This window comes from Amphibalanus amphitrite, unplaced genomic scaffold (genome assembly GCF_019059575.1).
Source record: "Amphibalanus amphitrite isolate SeventyFive unplaced genomic scaffold, NRLGWU_Aamphi_draft 000141F_arrow, whole genome shotgun sequence".
In the NCBI taxonomy this organism is placed as follows: Eukaryota; Metazoa; Arthropoda; class Thecostraca; order Balanomorpha; family Balanidae; genus Amphibalanus; species Amphibalanus amphitrite.
Window position 1 is genome coordinate 43,380 of NW_024881636.1, and position 18,492 is coordinate 61,871.

Here is an 18,492-nt window from a genome sequence, read left to right on the forward strand (position 1 = left end):
GAGGTCACTGATACCAGGTCAGGTCACAGCGAGGTCAGGTCACCGGGGGTCACAATATGAATGTGTCGTGTGATACATGTTTTATGGTCCATTTTACATGACAAATGCGATTATGTGGGTTAGGCAGCCTTTGGGGCCAGCCTAGGTCACGTTTTGGTGAAGGTCAGGTCAAGGTCAGGTCAAATTAGGTCAAATTTCAAAGTTGATGTTTTTGCATAAAATGGGTATCGATTCGATGCAGCTCGTCACGGGGAGTCTAATGGTGGTCTTCGTTTTGCTCTACGAGTTCTAGAATTGCCAAAAATTGAGTTTGAAAATTTGACGTCATCATTTTTGAACAGTTTTTTCGCTATAACTTGGCCAAAAAACGAGGTATCGATCTGAAATTTGGTATGTTAATAGAAGACGGTAGGCACTATCACATATATTCTGGGTTTTTTCGAAACTCAAAAAACTTTTTGGATTTTTTGGCGAATATATCCAAAAAAATGCTTTTTTGATTTTTGGGGGTCAAAACTCAAAAATTTCAAATATTCGAGATAGCAGTTTTGTAGCCCTGTCAATTCTACACCTTTTATGTCATGATCATTTTTCTGTATCTTCAAAGCTGTAGTCCTGACAGGTCTTCTCGCGAAGGTCTTTTTTCGGTCGAAAATGACAGAACATGACGTCACTCTGACGTCATTTGTGGCCAACCTATCATAGCCTCTGGAAAAATTTTTGGTCACAATGTGTAAAATTGATGCCCGGAGGGGTCCTGCAAGTTTGGTGGCGATATCTCCAGCCGTTTAGGAGATATCGACCGAAAAGGACAGGGGGGGGGGGGGGCGCCGTTTCGGCCCACCCTACGGGGCGCGGGTTAAGCCGGATCTTGTGACACCAACCGTATTTTCGGATCAGGTCAGGTCACTGACCTATGACGTCATAAGTTAACTTCTGCACGGTCCTCAGATGTCGCAACTTCGCAACGTCCTCAGTACCAGAAGAACTTTCACAGAGAGATGAAGCTACAAGACTTAGTATCCTTCAGATGTCTCACAATTTGTATATCTCGGATTCTTCCAAAAGGTCACATGAGGTCAGGTTGGTCACGTGACCTCACCATTATGAGTCAACGAGGGAAATGAAAACTGCTATTTTGGCGCCGGGAACGATCTCAAACTACCACAAACACATGGAATCATGATTTCATGCACTCCTTGCAAGGTCTGATGCTCACGTTTGCATTGTTGACCTATTGCGACGTCATTTATGGCGTCACTAGAGTCATAAGAGTTTTTCGTCAATAACTCCGATTAAATTGAGCAAGCGAGTCGGGAAAGCCCCCAATCGACTCAAAAAGAACTGCCAAATCAAATGATGTGCAATATGACCTCCATCAATCAACTTCGTGACCTGGGGGCTCTGGAGTCTGGCATGACCTTTACCCGAGGTCAACACCCCAAGTTGACCTCACTCAAATTAAAAGTATGCCATTCGACGCGCATGAGCGAGGCGAGCACGATGATGCCAAAATCGCGGCACTGCGACCGTTTTTTTTTTTGCGAAGTTATTCATCAAAAACTGAATTCGTGCTTTGGGCCACTTTACCTAACCTCAAGAGGTCACCGGTTGAGCTGAAACCCTAAAATCGGATACCAGTCGCTGCGTCTTGTAACGGCGAACACGCTCGTTTTTTCCGCGACGCTCTAGCTCCATCAGGAGGAAACGGCGAGGGGGTCGTACTAGCCCCCCCCCCCCGGCCGGCGCGTATGTAGAAAACCAATAGGTCCGGTGATGTTTAAAGCTTGCGGTAAGGCAAAATAACGATCTGATGCAGCTTGATGACCCGCAAGAACTACCATAAATTATGCAAAAATATGGGTGATACTGATGACTGAGGTATGCTTGCTGCTTGCATCTGAAGTCCGAGGTGTGAGGACACGGTTTTTGACAGTTTTTGGTCGGCTAAGGGACTTGGATCATGAGTTGAATGCGTTCATCCATGAACCTCTGTATACACTACAGAGGTAAATAATATGGCTCATCAAATCTTTGGTGTCTTTGGCTATCTTTGGTGTGTTCTTGTCCTCCCCCCCCCCCCCCCTCATCCCCCGCACACACTTCTCCAGCGATTGTCTATGTAAGGGCCGGGTGCCTGGAGGCCGTCAAACCAAAAAGAAGCACAAGAGTCTGCGGTTGTTTCAGGGTAGGTATACTGTGCCGCAGGGCGCCGGGGCTGTGCGGCGCAGCAGCCGCCAGAGGCGGCCTTCATGGCACGACAGCGGCATCCGTGCAGGCTGACAGTATGCAACCGTGGATTCCAGGACAAATCTTCGTATGGCATTTCTTCGTCGCGCAATTCTTCGTCCGCATTTCTTCGTCCGCAAATCTTCGTCGGCGCATTTATTCGTGTCGCATTACTTCGTCTCGCATTTCTTCGTAAGCGCAAAAATTCGTAGCGCATTTCTTCGTATCCGCATTTCTTCGTCGGCGCATTTCTTCGTCAAGCATTTTTTCGTCCACGCATTTCTTTGTCTACGCAAATCTTCGTCCGCATTTCTTCGTCCACGCAAATCTTCGTCTGCGCATATCTTCGTCCGCAAATCTTCGTCCCCGCAAATCTTCGTCCGCAAATCTTCGTCCGCATTTTTTCGTCCACGCATTTCTTCGTCTACGCAAATCTTCGTCCGCATTTCTTCGTCCACGCAAATCTTCGTCCCCGCAAATCTTCGTCCGCAAATCTTCGTCCGCAAATCTTCGTCCGCAAATCTTCGTCCGCAAATTTTCATCCGCATTTTTCGTCCATGCATTTCTTCGTCCAATCAAATCTTCGTCCGCAAATCTTCGTCCGCAAATCTTTTTCTGCGCCATCTTCGTCTCCGCCAACATTCGTCCACAAATGTGGTTCAATAAAACCATGAAGAAATATCAGACAGTCAAGTGAATGACGAATTTAATGCATGAAATAGATGATCGAAACTTTTGAAGTCAGGTAGATGAGGTCAGTCAGGTGAAGCTTTTGTATTTGGGAGCCGACAATTGTAGCATTTCATATCATTTGTGTCCCGGACATTCTTTTTTTTCGCGGTCGTTGAATGACAATATAATCTCTTGTACCCTCGCCTGCATAGGCGGCGGAACGGGGAGGGCACCGGGGCACCGTTCCCCTCTTTAATTTTGGCCTTTTAACAGTAGCCCTATCATGGGCGTTGCATGGAAAGCATATTGGACCAAAAGTCGGCAGTGCCGTGCCCCCCCCCCCCCCCCCCTTAATTGAAGATGTTCCGCCGCTACTGCCCGCCGGACGTATTTGTTTTCTACGGTACACGCCGGCCGAGGGGGCGGGACGCGGGTACGACCCCCCCCCCCCCATCGCCGTTTCGCCACTGGTGTAGCTAGCGCGTCGCGGAAAAAAAACGAGCGTGTGCGCCGTTACGAGTCGCAGAGATTAATACCCGATTTTAAGGCCTTCTAGGTCAGGGGTCGGCATACGCGGCTCGCGGGCCGGATCCGGCCAGGTGGGTGACGGTTGGATCCGGCCCGCGACCATCTGACGTCCGGCCCGCGGCTTGCAGCGACTTACATCGTGTTCCGGCCCGCGGTTCCTTCATAAATCGACTCCGATATAAAAGTGACTCAAATGTGCTTTGGCACAACAGTTCTTCCTTCGCACACTTCATGAGTTTATAAACACCATTTGCGGGTGTTTTTGTCTAATTCTATTTCTAGACAAAACTTGCAACGGTAAGATTTGGTCAGCAGCTTTTGCGCGCAGCATCAACGACTGCTGGCTGCGTGCACTTGGCGGCTTCACGTGGTCTACTCGCTTAACCTTCCAGGCGGTGTGTGTGTGTGGGGGGGGGGGGGTGGTCGGAGTCGCTGATACCAGCCGCGGGCCGGACGTCAGATGGTCGCGGGCCGGATCCAACCGTCACCCACCTGGCCGGATCCGGCCCGCGGGCCGTATGCCGACCCCTGACCTAGAAGGCCTTAAAATCGGGTTAAAATCTCTGCGGCTCGTAACGGCGCACACGCTCGTTTTTTCCGCGACGCGCTAGCTCCACCAGTGGCGAAACGGCGATGGGGGGGGGGGTCGTACCCGCCCCCTCGGCCGGCGTGTACCGTAGAAAACAAGAAAACAAGTAGGTCCGGCGGGCAGTAGCGGCGGAACATCTTCAATTAAGGGGGGGCACGGCACTGTCGACTTTTGGTCCAATATGCTTTCCATGCAACGCCCATAGGGCTACTGTTAAAAGGCCAAAATTAAAGAGGGGAACCCCCCCCCCCCCCGTTCCGCCGCCTATACCGGCGAGGGTACAAGAGATTATATCGTCTTCAACGACCGCGAAAAAAAAAAATGTCCGGGACACAAATGATATGGAATGTTACAATTGTCGGCTCCCAAATACAATAGCTTCACCTGACTGACCTCATCTACCTGACTTCAAAAGTTTCGATCATCCATTCCATGCATTAAATTCGTCATTCACTTGACTGTCTGATATTTCTTCATGGTTTTATTGAACCACATTTGTCGACGAATGTTTGCGGAGACGAAGATGGCGCAGACAAAGATTTGCGGACACTGAACTCTATAATGTGGAATGCGCATCGGCCGCCAAATGGTGTCCAACGGTGCCGCCATGTTGCGCAGACCAGAAAGCGGCTGCCGCCTGTGCTGGGGAATAGAGAATTCGGGACCTCGATTTACGTTTGCGGTCGCTGCATCCGTTACGCTCAAGCTATGTGGACACGGAACCCGGAATCTTACGCAGAATTGAGTGGAGAACAAGATGAAATCCTAAAAAATCCTCAGCTACAAGGAACTAATACGTTAAACCCTTATAAGTCAATGGGGAAATATGAAAATTGCTATTTTGGCGCCGAGAATGATCTGAAACTATCTCAAGCATATAGAATCATGATTTCATGCACTTTTTGCAAGGTTCTATGCTTCATATTTGCATTGTTGCCCTTGCGTGACGTCATCTGTGACGTCACAAGGGTCACAATTTTTCTTCAATAACTCCCGATCAAATTGAGCTAGCGAGTCGGGAAAGCCACCAATGGACTCAGGAAGACCTGCCGAATCGAATGATATGCGACATGACCTCTTTCGACCAACTTCGTGACCTGGGGGTGCTGACCTGACCTTGACCTGAGGTCAACACCCTAAGTTGACCTGACCCGAACAAAAAGTATATCACTCGATGCGCCTGAGCTAGCTGAACACGATGATGCCAAAATCGCGGCTCTACGGCCATTTTTGGCGAAACTATTTACCAAAAACCGAACCCGTGCCTTAGATCACTTGACCTGACCTCAGAGTCACCGGTTGACCTGAGACCCTTACAGCGGGTTCCTACCAGTCACTCTGCATTATACTTTGCCGCATACGACCACTTTACCGCTTAATTCTAGTTTAATTAGCGGTGCATTAGCGAGGTGGGTTCAATCAACCCCCTCGGCCGGGGCAAATGTAGGTCAGGCGAGTGAATTTGAGGAATTCTAAAGATACGATCGTGTTCCCCACTCAATTCTGCGTAAGATGCCGGGTTCCGTATCTACGTAACTTGAACGTAACGGATACGGCGGCCGCAAACGTAAATCGAGGTCCCGAATTCCCTATTCCTCAACACAGGCGGCAGCCGGCTTCTGGTCTGCGCAATATGGCCGCCACCGTTAGACACTACGGCCAATAGGGTTGAAGCGGCATTGCTCCCCTGTGTTTGCGGACGAAGATTTGCGGACGAAGATTTGATTGGACGAAGAAATGCGTGGACGAAAAATGCGGACGAAGATTTGCGGACGAAGATTTGCGGACGAAGATTTGCGGACGAAGATTTGCGGACGAAAATTTGCGGACGAAGATTAGCGAACGAAGATTTGCGGACGAAGATTTGCGGGGACGAAGATTTGCGTGGACGAAGAAATGCGGACGAAGATTTGCGTAGACGAAGAAATGCGTGGACGAAAAAATGCGGACGAAGATTTGCGGACGAAGATTTGCGGGGACGAAGATTTGTGGACGAAGATATGCGCAGACGAAGATTTGCGTGGACGAAGAAATGCGGACGAAGATTTGCGTGGACGAAGAAATGCGTAGACGAAAAAATGCTTGACGAAGAAATGCGCCGACGAAGAAATGCGGATACGAAGAAATGCGCTACGAATTTTAGCACCTACGAAGAAATGCGAGACGAAGTAATGCGACACGAATAAATGCGCCGACGAAGATTTGCGGACGAAGAAATGCGGACGAAATATTGCGCGACGAAGAAATGCCATACGAAGATTTGTCCGGTTACGGCAACCGTGCAGTGGCACTGCCATTCACCGAAGCTATCGTAACCGGCGCTTGGGTGCCAAGTGGCACGCCATGAAAAGTTGAAAACTGGTAACTGGTGCATTATTGAATTACTGTCGCATTAACGTGGAATGTGTTTGTTGCACGGAATACCTACCGTCCAGTACCTACCAACAACGGACGCTGGCTGGTATCTTAGGTTCACATCCGGAATTAGGTACATTCACATTCACATTCACGTTTCCCATGTGCATGAAAGCCTGACGATAAAATATATGCTATAGCGGACAGCAATTTTGGATCCACCGCGACCAAAAATGTAAGCTCGCATGTCACAATGCATTAAGCTGCAAAGTACGAGTCGTATCTGACTAGAAACAGTTACATCAGCAATAATACAGTGCGGCATTATGCAACGTGCAAGACCATCTATAATAATCGGATCGTAGATTGTTATAGGTAAAAACCTTCACTGACGGATCCAAGGGGCATAAGGGGGAAATCCCCCCCCCCCGGCACCTAAAAGTGACAATTTTTTGGAAAGCAAAAAGTAAACAAAACTTTTATGAGGAGCAAAGTGTTTTAAACTGCTCAGCAGCGCGTAAGGAATCGAAATCCGATGAGTTTGTAAAAATTTGGGAAACTTTTTGGGGGTATGCCCCCACAGCGTCCAAAACCGCCTTTCTGGATCCGCCAGTGGAAAGCATTCCCGACATTGTAATGTAATAGCTGTCATTGACTCATTTGCCATACGGCAATTGGCATCTACTGGAGCCGAGAAAACGGTCGCCACAGCAAATTTCATATTAATGTCAATCCCAGAGTTATGATTCTTGAACGCTGCAAAGCACCGATATGAAAAAAAAAAACATCTTGGCAGGCTACTGGCTCGTGATGATTCACAAAGTTGTTGTGCTATCTTTTCGGCGTCAAAAGACAGTATCTGGAAGAGGCATTCATTTACAGATGCTTACCCCTGCCACGTAGTACCTATACCCAATACGGATACCCGTAACCTGAGAAATGCTATTACCTAACTATTTTGAAACTTCGAACTATCCCCATGGTCTTTAGAAACGTCGCTTTACAGTGCATATATGCATTTTTGTCTTGGACAGGGAAATGCAACAATTAACTAAGAACGCAAAACGGTGACACCTTAAATGGATACAGCTATCATGAATTTCTCGCGTGTTATCTACTGGTATCGCTTCTTTAGTAATTTTTGAAGGACTGGGCAGTGGGCACGGAGACCTGTTCAGTTGGGGACACGACTTTACCTGTTGAATTCGAGGCATTGTAGTGTTTTGTAAAAAGAGTTAGAATCCTTTCAGGATGGCAGCTCCAATAAGGAAACCAGCTGGAATTTTCGTTCACTGACCCCGACTGGTCGTGCGTCTCTCCCCGCTGCCCCTCTCCCCTCCCCTCACGCACACACGCACGTGCACACACACGGCTACTGCTGTGCCCTGTCTCCCACTGTCAGTACGCACAAACAGATGACAGCCGGCTCGACCACATGACCCAGATGAGCGGGCCATGAGGCCAGGCCGGCCCAGACTCCGGCGGACCTCTGCCCCTCGGACCAGCCGGTCCGGACACCGAGTCGCACCACCACACCTCCAGCGGATGTGAGCGCGACGGCCGCGGCTGCTGGCTTTCGTTAGCGCCGCTTTTGGGCGCAGCTCGGGTGGACACGGCACCGGGCCGCCCGCCAGGAAGGCCGCGTCCGTTTGTTTGACAGCGGGGTCTTGGAAGTGTGTCTGGACAGGCGCTGTGGGGCGTCACCACGTCTAGCATGCAGACAGTCACGGATGATGCTGGTGTTGTGGCAGTCGGGAGATACGCTGGCGTGCTTTTGCCATACTCTGATACTCATGGGGCCGGGACATATGTGGATCCAGAAAAGTGGTCTCGGACACTGTGGGGAAGCACACCCCCAAAAAAGGTACTCCAAATTCCAAAAAATCGGTTTTTGGCTTGTTACGCGCTGCTGTGCAGTTCAAAGCACACTTTTACTCATAAAAGCTGTTTAGCTTTCCTTCTCCTCTAAAAAACGGCAAATTTTTTTTATCGATTTCGGGTGCAGCGAGTGCAGCGGTCAATTTCTCCAAATGTCCCCCCCCCCTGGATCCGCCACTGGGCCGGGATAATCTGAAGAAACAAATAGTAAGAAAATCAACCTCACTCTCATTCTTCCTAAAAGTCAAACAACTTGAAGCATATTGAAGCGTTGAAGCATATTCAAGTCTGAAGAAACACCTTACTTTTTTAACATAAGTCAAAAGGGTCCACTTTCGTTATAAATTAGGTCCCCCCAGGTCCCCCCAGGAAATGGAACTAATGGGGCCCGGGGGGACGGTCCCCCCGGTCCCCCCCCCCGGTTTCTCCGGCCCTGCCTTGGGTCGATTGTTTGAGCTCTCCGTTATGTCTTTTTTGTCATGTGTTCCTCCTTTTATCCGGTCTCAGGGTGATTGCTGAGGATAGTGCATATCGTAATGCATCGGTCAGGTGGCTAGTTAAACACGTTATGTAGAAGGTGTAACATTAACCCTCGCCGGCACAGGGGGGTTGATGCACCCCCCTAAGGTTTTTCGCGAATAACCCGCGTAAAAAGCGGCCGATCGCGACGAAACTTAAAGTACCCTCGCATTGGTCAATTTTACATCTGCCCTGAAAATCTCATGACCCTGACCGAAATGACCTTTGACCTGTGACCTCTTTTCCGAGACCATGTTTGGCCGGAATCGCGATTCGGCGTATGTCGGCTCGCACTAGCCGCGCGTTTGCAAGCTTTTCGTGGTTTCAAACGTTCAAACATGTGATTTGATGTTGTTCCCATACATCAGGGTGGGTGTCAAGGTCACCTGAAGGTCAGGTCAGGTTGTTGACCTTTGGTGACCTCGGGTGACCTCGGTTCACTTTTTCGATTTTATATGTTTCTAGGCTAGTTTTTGGAGCTGAATTCGAATTAAGCAACCATTTGAACATTTACGAAGTAGTTTTGGTGCCTTCGTAACATGTTACGAAGCTGTCAGAGGCGGTTGACACGTATTACGAATACCCATCACAACCCCTACCGGTTGACCTGACCTGACCTGACCCGACCTGGTCTAAATGCTTAAAGACATCATCTCTGATCAAAACTAACACGATATTCGTGATCAGCACCCCGGAAAACCACATGGCAGCCACACTTTACGAGTTTCTAACAGGTCCCGATTTTCCCTATTTTCGGGTCATTGACCTGACCTGGAAGGTCACCCGATGACCGACCTTAAAATTGGGTATCATCGGTTTTCTCTCGTGACGGGCAACACGCTCCTTTTTCCGCGAAGCTCTAGCTCGAGCAGGGGCCAAACGCGAGGGGGGTCGTACCAACCCCTCCCCCCCTTGTGCCGTCCCCCTTGTGCCCCCCGTCCCCCTTGTGCCCCCCGTCCCCCTTGTGCCGTGCCGACGCAAAATGGCCTGTGCCGGCGAGGGTTAAGGTTTTTTTTATAAATTTAGTCCGAACCTTTTGATGGGAAGGATTCACAAGGACAGAGCCACCGCTAAGCGAAGTTTGTTGCGATGACCCTGCCCTCTACCCTCCGATCGCGCAATTCCGATTCTATGGCAGAATTTGGAGTCCAAAGTTTAACGTGCGCACAAAGCCGCACACGGCCGGTCCCCTCGCTGACTTCGCCTGGCTACGGCCTGCCACCAACCGCAACCATACCTGTCAGGAGGCCCATAAATGTCGAGGGCCCGTCGCGCTTCGAACCCGGACTGTCATAACCGGGAACGCGTGCTCTCACCACGCGGAGTCCGACGCTCTAACCAACTGAGCTACGGGACCGGCAGGTTTGTTTGTTACCTTCCCAAAGTTAGACGTTCTAAACTGAGTTCATCAGATTTTCGTTAGTGCCTATCAGCCTTCAAAGTGTTTGTAATTTCGTGAAAACCACGAATGGGTGACTGGGAATGTTATGGAGTAGCGTTTATACACCCTCCTGTCTAACTCTACAGGCTGTTCCGCACAGTGCCTTACAGAAAGACTAGAAAGGTCACGGAAAACTTCTATGAAATTATTCGAGTAAAAATAACAGCTTCTGGTTAAATGTTGAATTTGATTGACTAATTTTTGTTACTAGGTACGGCCCTCCAGCAAAAGAGTGGTTGGTTAGCCTACATAGGTGCTTTTGGTGTAATAACTTTGAATGACACAGACACCCCTGTAAAATGACTCAATAGAAATGTGAAGAGGGCCCGTGCACACACTTCGGCAATGGTTTTCAACAGCCATTAGACGTATTCATCAATGCAGATCGTTTATTGTGATGTTGGCAACCAACCACTAAATACCTGGAGGGCCGTACCTACTGTTACAGCTGATAAACTACACGTAGAGCCCCTAGGAAGGCCTTAAATTAATTATTCATTTGTTTTAACCCGCGCCCGTTGGGCTCTGCCGAGCAACGCGCCCTGTTGGGGGGTCAATTTGCCCCCCCCCCTAAGATCTCGAGAACCACGCAACCTAGCGACAAGCGGCAAACGGTGTTGGATAGCCCTATCAGGGAACTACCTTGTGACCCAATTTTGTTGACCTAAGTCAAACCGATGACGTCACAGGTCAGGTCAAAGGTCGAATTTTCACCGTTTACAGGCATTTCAAGAAATGCGTTGTAAAATCGAGTAAAATGCATTTCATTGAAAATCATCGATGGGGCAATGTTCTTCAAACACATATTTTGCTATTTGAGGTCTCTAATACCAGGTCAGGTCACAGAGGTCAGGTCACTGGGGGGTCACAATATGAAAGTGTCGTGTAATACATGTTTTATGGTCCATTTTACATGACAAATGCGATTATGTGGGTCAGGCAGCCTTTGGGGCCAGCTTAGGTCACGTTTTGGTCAAGGTCAGGTCAAATTAGGTCAAATTTCAAAGTTGATATTTTTGCATAAAATGGGTATTGATTCGATGCAGCTCGTCACGGGGAGTTCAATGGTGGTCTTTGTTTTGCCCTACGTGGTCTAGAATCGCTAAAAATGGAGTTCAAAAATTTGACGTCATCATTTTTGAACAGTTTTTTCGCTATAGCTTGGCCAAAAAAACGAGGCATCGATCTGAAATTTGGTATGTATATAGAAGAGCGCAGGGACTATCATATATATATATATATATATATATATATATATATATATATATATATATATATATATATATATATATATATATATAATATTTATATATATATATATATATATATATATATATATATATATATATAATATTTATATATATATATATATATATATATATATATATATATATATATATATATATATATATATATATATGTTACGAGCCAAGTGCGAAGGCTAGTCCGTTTGCGAACGGACTAGGCCGTTTGCGAATGGCGGTCCGTTTGCAAACGGACTAGTCCGTTTGCGAATGGCCGGCCATTCGCGAATGGCCTAGGCCGTTTGCGAACGGACGGGTTTGTGGCGTTGCACTTAGCCGCCGGAAGCATGGATCCTCGGATTGGGGTACGATTCCGAATGAATGGGGGACCGCTGGTCGATGCAGGGGCGTCGCCGACGGGGGGGTCGGAGGGGTCCGGACCCCCCCCCCCCCCCCCACACACACATTCTTGAAAATATGCCGGTCCGACGCCCCCCCCCCCCTCCCCCCCACACACACACTTTTGGCCACAAAAATCGATCAAGAATAAAATAAAATATTTTAAAAATGATTTTGGTGCATTCTCAAAATAAAATTGTCTAAATCCGAGGAGTTTTCAGTATTTGGTGGGGATTACTTTGACTGACCGCCCGACCAGATCCCCTAGTCGAAAATCCGTGGCGACGCCACTGCGTCTATATGTTTAGTTTGTTCTCCGGAGCAGATCTGCGAGCTGGCGCAGCTCTGGGTTATGGTCTCCACACACCTGGTCCATTCGGGATGCGACTTTCCGCCGAACCCTGCACAACGCGGAAATTATAGCAACGTGTTGCCGCTGGCCAGGCTTCGGCCACCAATCTGGATCTGGGGAGGTCAAATATCCCCGTGTCCTTCGAACAGCGGAGAGTCGCGTGGTGTGCGGAGACCATGACTGACCTCAGCATGACTGTGTAAGCATTTTCCGGTTGAGTTACCAATACTTTGCACGCATCATTTCACACGGGACTTTGCACATGCCAAGTTGACCTGCCAAGTTGATTCGCAAACAGTCCATTCGCAAACGGCCTAGTCCAAGTGCGTTATCGCACTTGGACTAGGCCATTCGCGAATGGACTAGCCTTCGCACTTGGCCCGCAACATATATATATATATATATATATATATATATATATATATATATATATATATATATATATATATATATTCCGTGTTTTTCGAAATTCGGATTTTTTTTACTTTTTTAGTTTAAAAAAAACAATTTTTTAATTTTTGGGGGTCAAAAGCCCAAACTTTTGAAAATCCGAAATAGAAGTTTTGTAGCGCCACTTTTTGTCTACTAGACCACATAAAGAACTTTGAAATTACTTGGTAACTGAAGATTTGGTAAGCGTTTCAAGATTGCATGTTTTTTGCTCATTTTTGCTCGAACATGATCTCAGTTTGACCTCAATAACTCCTGACCTAAGGTGACCTAAGGCATTTAGTGTGAAGGTGTCAAATTGATGCCCGGGAAGGTACTGAAAATTTGGCGGCGCTTCGCGCCGCCGTTTTCTTGCTATTAAGGAAAATCACGGGGGGGGGGCAAATTGGCCCCCCCAACGGGGCGAGGGTTAAACTAAGACTGGAGCTAAATGTTCAGAAACTGAGGTTTTGCCCGACGTTTCGCATTTATTGCCAAACTTTTTCGAGACGTTTTGCATTTAATCGAAACGTTTCGCAATAAATGCGAAACGTTGGGCAAAACCTCATTTTTAAATAATTAGCTTCAGTCTTGTTTAAAACAAATGAATAATGAATTTAAGGCCTTCCTATACGCTAAGCAACACCACTTGTCAATTTATATACTTATTAAGTAGAGCTCCGTTGAATGCAACAGACGGCTTCTTACTCTATTGAGTGATGTGCTGTTAGTTTCAACCTCATACCAACTATTATAGTATTGTATCCCGAGATCGGATTCAGTCCAAATATGGGTACATACATTTTCACGAATTCTGTTTGCGTCTAGCTTCTTTTTCGAAAATAAGTTTTGCACGGTACATGCAATAGTTTCAGGATACGCGCATGTTATTGCAGTAGGAATCATTTGGTTGCCAGGTAGACGTGAAACTGCGCTGCAACCTACCTCACGGATGAATCTTTACATGGTAGCCAGCTACCGACTACAAAGAAAAAAACACGACACGTCTGTGTTCTGTCTGACCCGTCCCATCACGCGGCACCTCCCGGACAGCGTGGTGTCCTGAAGGACAGTGAGGTGTCCTGAAGGACAGAGAGATACATTGAAGGTCACGGGTCACATTTCCGCCAGGGGCACCGGTTCCGTTTGACCCACTACCCCACTCCGACAACCAGTGAGCACCAGTTGTCGCGCGGTCAAGGTCGAGCCGAATCGGTAAGACGCAGAGAGAAGACATGGCACAGAGCGGATGGAATTGACGGGCCCTTGACCTTGTCGCCAGGGAGCCGGCGCTTATGACGGCAGATGTGATAGACCAATAAACACAGGGTGGTAGGGTATGACTCAGTATCACCAACCCTGCCGATAGAAGAGTGACTCCTGATTACTGGCAGCACGAGAAGCTTCACCCGCGCCGGGCCGGACAATGTGTCATTTTTACCTACAAAATGATGTTTGAGAGTATTTAGAACGACATTCTTCCAAAAGAGACGCATTTCAGTTTTCTCTCATTGACGTTTAATTGAGAGGCCGTGAAACTGACCTGACCTTAGGTCACCGATATCAAAATTCCGAGACATAAATTTTGTATTTATTGTTATTTTAATCAATCGCTGAAAGTTTCAAGGCGATCGTTCAGTTGGCGTAACTATATGAACACATCTAAGGCGTTTTCAGCGCTCTATAGCACGCCTCTATCAGAAGTTATTAGCGAAAAACTGTTAGATTCTCTTCGTGACCTGAGATGACCTCGGGGACATAACGAGGGGTCACAGTTGCCATTTCCCGGTTCAGTGTGTCAATTTTACCTACATCTCGATGTTGGAGAGTGTCTAGAATAGCGTTCGTGCAAAACAGACTCTTTTCAATTTTCTCCCATTGACTTATAATGGAGAGGCCGCAAAATTGACCTGACCTTAGGTCACCGACATCAAAATTCCGAGATTTTATAGATCGATCAATCGGTGTAGCTTATAGCTATGATTCTTTTTTTCTGAGGTGAGGTCATTGGCGTGACCTGGTGACCTGACTAAGGCGACCTGGGTCTGAAATTTTCACAACATGTGCGAAAAAGATGCACAAAGAGGTGTGCCAAAAACGGCGCGTTTTTGAGATATCTGCGAAAAACCGCAGGGGTGTTCAAACACCCCCGGCCCAGCGCGAGTTAAGTGACGGTACCCCTAAAAATAAGTAATTATGTCATTCCTACAGCTGCTCTCCTAGAGGTTTGAAACTCAGAACATTGCATGAGGGAGTCAGTACTAGAGATGTCAATCGGATACCAACTTTTTGGTATACCGATACCAAATCGATACCAACTTCGTATTTGGTATTTCAATCCTAGTGTAATCGGTATTTTGTTGGTATCATTATCCCTCACTAATGTATAAGAGGCTAAAAAAATTGGTAAAAAGTTGGTATTTTCATCATGATTCCAAATTAGTTTGGTTTCGGTATTTCTCCACGGTTTTGTTTGGTATTTGGTTTGGTATCGGTATTCCGATTTTCCGTAATTGACATCACTAGTCAGTACCATCAAGTTTGTAATTCAGAATTTTGAAATCGTTGACCGTGGGTCAAGTCAATTTTGCGGCCTCTATTATATCGCAATAGGAGAAAATTGAACTGCTCTTTTTCGGACGAACTTCGTACTTAGCTTTTCAAACATCAATGATACAACTAATCATGACACAGTGATTCGGAAAAGTGCCCCCGTGGCCCCCTATTTATGTCTCTAATGTCCAAAAACTGCAGGTCATGAAAGGTGCACAACAGTTTTTGGATGATGAGTTTAGATAGAGGCATGCTAGAATGATCGAAACACCTTATTTCAGCTCAACGCCGCAAATTGATTGATAATCAAACTGACCTTTTCCGTACTCTTGACCTGAGGTCAAATTTTTTTACATCGACAACTTTATAGGATCCATTCGAAGCGTTTCAACGAGAGAAACGTTATGCCGGTGACATTAACCCTCGCCGGACCTATTGGTTTTCTACAGTCCCAGAAGTCTTGAAGCTTTTTTATTTTTGTCGTGTGACCTTGCTATGCCACCGATTAAGGCTAACGTAATACAAGCCTGAAGTCAAACGTCATTGAAGAGAAAAACGTCTCCCGCAAAAAATGTCAATTTTTTAGAGTTTTCATTTTGTATGCTAAACTTTTTACTTTTTCCCTTTCGGTGACCTCAAGTCATCTTAGAGATGACCTGACCAAAAATGGCCTAAAAAACTTAAATAAACTTAAATAAACTTAAATAAACGATAAAAAACTTAATTTTGAAAAGTCTTATAGCGAGCTATTTGTTTCGGTTTTCCACGTCTTTCTAGATTTCTTAGTTTCCAAGATAACCGGGTGTGGCCAAATACCCCAAATACCAACGACTGCCCCCGCCACAGCCCACAACCACTAATATTTAACCCTCGCCCCGTTGGGGGGGGGCCATTTTGGCCCCCCCCCTGTGGTTTTTCCTGAATAGCAAGAAAACGGCGGCGCGCAGCGCCGCCAAATTTTCAGTACCTTCCCGGGCATCAATTTGACACCTTCACACCAAATTTCAAGTCTCAGGTCACCTTAGGTCAGGAGTTATTGAGGTCAAACTGAGGTCATGTTCGAGCAAAAATGAGCAAAAAACATGCAATCTTGAAACGCTCACCAAATCTACAGTTATCAAGCAATTTCAAAGTTCTTTATATGGTCTAGTAGACAAAAAGCGGCGCTACAAAACTGCTATCTCGGATTTTCAAAATTTTTGGTTTTTGACCAAAAAAAATTCAAAAAATTGAAATTTTTAGAAAAACTTTGAAAAAAATCCTAAAATTTTCCGAATTTCGAAAAAAACCGAAATATATGTGATAGTTCCAGCGCTCTTCTATATACATACCAAATTTCAGATCGATATCTCGTTTTTTGGCCAAGTTATAGCGAAAAAAACTGTTCAAAAATGATGACGTCAAATTTTTGAACTCAATTTTTAGCAATTCTAGACCACGTACGGCAAAACAAAGACTACCATTGAACTCCCCGTGACGAGCTGCATCGATTCGATACCCATTTTATGCAAAAATATTAACTTTTAAATTTGACCTAATTTGACCTGACCTTGACCTGACCTTGACCTGACCTTGACCAAAACGTGATCTAAGCTGGCCCCAAAGGCTGCCTGACCCATATAATCGCATTTGTCATGTAAAATGGACCATAAAACATGTATCACACGACACTTTCATATTGTGACCCCCCCGTGACCTGACCTCTGTGACCTGACCTGGTATCAGTGACCTCAAATAGCAAAATATGTGTTTGAAGAACATTTCCCCATCGATGATTTTCAATGAAATGCATTTTACTCGATTTTACAACGCATTTCTTGAAGTGCCTGTAAACGGTGAAAATTGGACCTTTGACCTGACCTGTGACGTCATCGGTTTGACCTAGGTCAATAAAATTGGGTCACTAGGTAGTTCCCCGTTGGGGCTATCCAACGCCGTTTACCGCTTGTCGCTATGTTGCGTGGTTCTCGAGATCTTAGGGGGGGGCCAAAATGGCCCCCCCCCAACCGGGCGCGTTGCTCGGCAGAGCCCAACGGGGCGCGGGTTAAAGTTGGTTCGGACCCCCACCAGCGCACCTTCTGTACTAACGTTTTACAGGAGATATGCATGGGAGATAACTTCACCGTGCAATTTCAGGTCTTTTATTTATTAAGTTATTGTTCTAGGTGCGCTTTCTAGGTGTTCTTTCTAGGTGTTCATCATCCAACTTATTAAGTTATCTTCTTCGCAGTTATGAAAGAAAAAAATGTGAAAGAAAAGTTTAGCTGTCCGTGAAGCCAGCTACGGAAGATGGAGGATGCGCTCTTACGCATGATAATGACTCGATTTTTAACCCGCGCACCGACGGGGGGGGCGGATATCCGCCCCCCCCCCCTGAGTTTTTTTTTATAAATTTAGTCCGAACCTTTTGATAGGAAGGATTCACAAGGACAGAGCCACCGCTAAGCGAAGCTTGTTGCGGTGACCGTGCCCTCTACCCTCCGATCGCGCAATTCCAGTTCTATGGCATAATTTAGAGTCCAAAGTTTAACGTGCGCACATAGCCGCGCACGGCCGGTCCCCTCACTGACTTCGCCTGGCTACGGCCTGCCACCAACCGCAACCATACCTGTCAGGAGGCCCATAAATGTCGAGCGCCCGTCGCGCCTCGAACCCGGACTGTTATAACCGGGAACGCGTGCTCTCACCACGCTGAGTCCAACGCTCTAACCAACTGAGCTACGGGACCGGCAAAGGTTTTTCGCAGATAGCGGGAAAACCGCGAATTTGGTACGACTATTCTCTCATCAATTTTACACATGGTGTGCAAGTTTGAACCTCCTAACTTTTAAGGTCAGGTCACCAGGTCACTTTGAATGACCCAACCTCAAGTCACTTTTTTGCAACTTTGTCACCGTGCCAGAGCTACAGTAGATGTCGGAGGCCTTTGAAAGTCGCAGGATGTTATAAGGTCATTAGTAGCTACAATTTGTGTATCTCGGAATTTCGATGTCGGTGACCTAAGGTCAGGTCAATTTCGCGACCTCCCCATTATAAGTCAATGGGGGAAAAATCAACTCCCTGTTTTTACCACTAAAACGGGTCGGAATGGCCCCATATGCCATACATGACTTCATATACGATCAACCTTCACTACCTTGAGGTCTGTTTTGCTGTTGGGCAGCTGTAAGGTCATGTGACGTCATCAAAGGTCACCAGCGGTTTTTTGCCAATAACTCCGTACAGGAACAAGATACAGCCGCGCGGATGGTCTCATTGTGTTCAGCTCGTCAAGACGCATCGAATGATATACATGATGACCTTG

General features: G+C 46.8%; 1 protein-coding gene across 2 annotated transcripts in view; it reads left to right on the top strand.

Annotated features, from left to right (window-relative positions):
- The window catches only part of LOC122382501 (major facilitator superfamily domain-containing protein 4A-like), a 56,300-nt gene that overhangs the window by 1,953 nt on the left and 35,855 nt on the right, over positions 1-18,492 (top strand). The gene's annotated exons all lie outside the window — the stretch shown is intronic.